At 40.2% G+C, this 4,034-nt stretch overlaps 1 pseudogene; it reads left to right on the forward strand.

Annotated features, from left to right (window-relative positions):
• The first annotated feature begins 940 nt into the window (after positions 1–940).
• Gm13600 lies at positions 941–2,457 on the forward strand (annotated as a pseudogene).
• The last annotated feature ends 1,577 nt before the right edge of the window (positions 2,458–4,034 follow it).

Genomic DNA, 4,034 nt, shown 5'->3' on the forward strand with positions numbered 1-4,034 from the left:
ATTGTAAACTGTTTGTGATGATTAGGTAATTCAAGTTAATGGTCAGATAATAAATTTATGGTTATATTAGATTCTAATGTAATTATAATAACATGCTTTCAATATTATTCAAATAGAAATAACAAAAGAGTAGTCAATGATCAACAGTTCAGATATACCACATAGAGATAGTCTTTACAAACATAAAAAACCCAAATATGGCATTTAAAATTATTTCATTATTAATATATCTTTTGACTAGGAGACATGTCTGCTCCTGACAGTACCAGCTTTACACTGCAAAGAACATATTGAGCATCATAGCCTCCATATAAAGTTGTTCCAATTGTGACAAGGTAGCCACTGGGTAAGAGTTGCCCTAATTCATCAACAGACAGCAACAAAGACAACAAAATACTGTCCAGGAAAAGACATGTGATATGAGGTAGCAATTTAGCTCTGCCAATACAGAGTAACTAGTCCTTCATAATTACTGCTTCACTTATGGTCTGCCATATGATTCTGGGCCAGTAGGCTGAAGACAGGTGTTCCAACATTATGAGAAATATAGGAGACTGTTCAGGCAGTCAACTGTCTCTACAAATTGCTTAAGCTTTAGAAGTTATGTTTTTGTGCATCCTATATATTCAGGTAATAATTAATTCATTCTTAGATCTCTGATGATGTTGAAGACTAGTTATAGTCTCATAATCAAACTAAAGTTGTTTACCATTAAGGAAGATGATCTAGATTTTAAAAGATGGTTTTCAGATGGTAATAAAAATTAAAATCAAAACACTACTCAGGTATAGAATCAGAAACTCTTTAAGTTAAGATAGAAGTAGTGTACCTAAATTGACAAAATTGATAAATATGTTCAGTGAATATCAGAGAGAGACTTGCATCACAGCCACGGAGACTAGAAGGAGGGCTCGGGATGCAGCTCTGGCCCTTGCCCTCGCTCTCCATGGAGAAGACTGGGCTGATCCAGAAGGCCAAGCTGGCCCAGAGCTACAAGGACACAGCCACCTGCATGAAAGCCATGATGGAGCAGGGCATGGAGGAGCTGTCCAACAAGGAGTGTAGCCTGCTGTTGGTGACCTACAAGAACATGGTCGGGGAGCCTCAGGTCCTCTGGAGGGTCATCTGGAGCATTGAGCAGAAGACAGACACCTCCAACAAGAAGTTGCAGCTAATCAAGGACTATCAGGAGAAAGTGGAATTGGAGCTGAGTTCCATCAGCATCATGGTCCTAGAATTGTTAGTTAAATATTTAATAGCCAATGCAACTAATCCAGAGAGTGAGGTCTTCTATCTGAAAATGAAGGGAGATTATTTCCGGTATCTTGCTGAAGTAGCTTGTGGCAATGATTGAAAACAAACAATAGAAAATTCCCAAGGAGCCTGCCAAGAGGCATTTGATATAAGCAAGAAAGAGATGCAACCTATTCATCCAATCCGCCTGGGGCTGGCTCTTAACTTTTCTGTATTTTACTATGAGATCCTTAATAATTCAGAGCTTGCCTGTACAGTGGCTAAAAGAGCTTTTTTCCCTTTATTCTTATTAGATATTTTCTTCATTTACATTTCAAATGCTATCCCAAAAGTCTTCTATACCCTTCCCCTGCCCTGATCACAAAGCCACTCACTCCTGCTTCCTGGCCCTGGCATGCCCCTGTACTGGGACATATGATCTTCACAAGACCAAGGCCTCTTCTCCCATTGATGGTTGACTAGGCCATCTTCTGCTACATATGCAACTAGAGACACCACTCTGGCGGGTACTGGTTAGTTCATATTGTTGTTCCTCCTATAGGGTTGCAGACCCCTTTAGCTCCTTGGGTTCTTTCTCTAGCTTCTTCATTAGGGGACCTGTGTTCCATCCAATAGATGACTGTGAGCATCCACTTCAGTATTCGCCAGACACTTACATAGCCTCACAAGAGAGAGCTATATCAGGGTTCTGTCAGCAAAATATTCCTGGCATATGCAATAGTGTCTGAGTTTTGTGGTTCTATATGGGATGGATCCCCAGGTGGGGCAGTCTCTAAATGGTCCTTCCTTCCATCTCAGCTCCAAACTGTCTCTGTAACTCCTTTCATGAGTATTTTCTTCCCCATTCTAAGAAGGAACGAAGTATCCACACTTTGGTCTTCCTTCTTGTTGAGTTTCATGTGTTTTTCAAATTGTATCTTGGGTATTCTAAATTTCTGGGCTAATATCCACTTATCAGTGAGTGCATATCATGTGTATTCTTTTGTGATTGGGTTACCTCACTCAGGATGATATCCTAAACAGGTGATTGAATTGAACAATAAAATGGCTTTTGATGAGACCATCGCAGAGCTTGATATATTGAACAAAGACTCCTGCAAAGATAGAACCATCATTATGCAGTTGCTTAGAGACAGCTTACCATTATGGACATCAGACAGTGCTGGAGAAGAACGTGATGCAGCACAGGGGGCTGAGAACTAAAGGCATCCAGGGCACCAACCTTCTTGCCCTCAAGAAAACCTTTTTACATCTCCATTCCTTAATCCACTTGTATTTCCTCTAGCAAGGAAGCCCATTAATGTGTATGGGATCAACTGTTTATAGTCTTTTGACACTGTAGCTTTGGGAAAACTCCATCCCTTGGTTTGTTTTGTTCCCACCTTCCCGGGTGCAGTGACTGCTGTAGAAAAGTGTCAATTGCTTTATTTCATATAAACAGGAGTAACTTCCAGACACTTGTGTAGAGGACTGACAGCACATTTGGTATTAAAGTAATCTGAACCAGTCCTTCAAGTGACTGTGTTTTGTATTACTGGGAAGATATGGAAAATGTAGTGCATTACAATTTAAAGTAATTGTAATAATAACTTCTTGATTTCTACATTCCTTTTCTGAACCTTCTGGGGGGGGGGTTTCCTTTCAGAAGCAACTTTTCCATACTCTTATTACAAATTCCCTTTTAGTAGGAATCCAGAAGTGTTAGATTGAATGTGAAAGCGCTTAATGCATCCGGGCTTGGGGTCACAGATTGAAATGTCTCCTGTGTCACATATTCTGGAGGTTACATCTGTCTGTGACAACAGGGAGTTTCCTTATGCATTCTTCATGTGCTGCTGTTTAAGTTGACAACTTCCTTCCCAATAAAAATTTATTTACACCTCCTGCCTTCGTAGCTCTGGTATTCACTTTACCTTGTGATAGAAGTAGCATGTTGCTGCCAGAATATAAGCACTGCTTTGGGCAAACTAAAATGCACATCCTTTCTTAATACACTAGAAAGGAGAAATAAAGAACCCAAGTCCAAGTCTACAATTTAGTACTTTTCCATGCAGATTTGTGCACATGTGAGAGGGTGTCTGGTTTATCCGGTGATTGTTCTTTAGAGAGTTGCACCACTATATTGTGTGTTTGCTAATCATTGACTTTAGTCCCCAAAAAGCCTTGTGAATGTTATGCCCTATGTAACAGCAGAGTAACATAAAAATAAAACTACACTTTAAAAAACAAAACAAACCAAGAATATCTGACAGAAAGATCTTTTGAATGCTGACTGGGTTTCCCAAAAACCTCTTTGTAATGTCCCCATGTAAGACTGAGGGACCCTGCGTCCAGTTGGTTTTGATTGATAAATGAAGTTGTCAACAGTGATGGCTGGGCAGAGAAACAGAGGTGGAACTTATAGGATCCCCAGACAAGGGCTTGCGGAGGAATAGGAAGAGGGAAAGCCACCATGCCAGGGAAGGAGAGGTGACATCATGCCTGAGTGGTGCAGGGGACAGAGAACATAGATTTCATTTAGATCCTGGAGATCATGGCCCAAAAGAGCTACATGTCTAGGTATAGGATAACAAATGTGAAATATAGAATTTTTTAGTGAGCAATAAAACGTGGATATTGGAGGGGTTAGATCGACCACGTGGAAGTTAGAAAGTCGACCAGCCATTGAACTGTTTAAAACATATTAAAATATAGGGAACACATGTGTATATCTTTCATTCAACAACTCAGAACATTGGGGTGGGTAGCAAAGAGTGCTGCTGCCCCTGCAGTCAATTTAA

The sequence above is a fragment of the Mus musculus genome, chromosome 2 (assembly GCF_000001635.26).
Source record: "Mus musculus strain C57BL/6J chromosome 2, GRCm38.p6 C57BL/6J".
Lineage (NCBI taxonomy): Eukaryota > Metazoa > Chordata > Mammalia > Rodentia > Muridae > Mus > Mus musculus.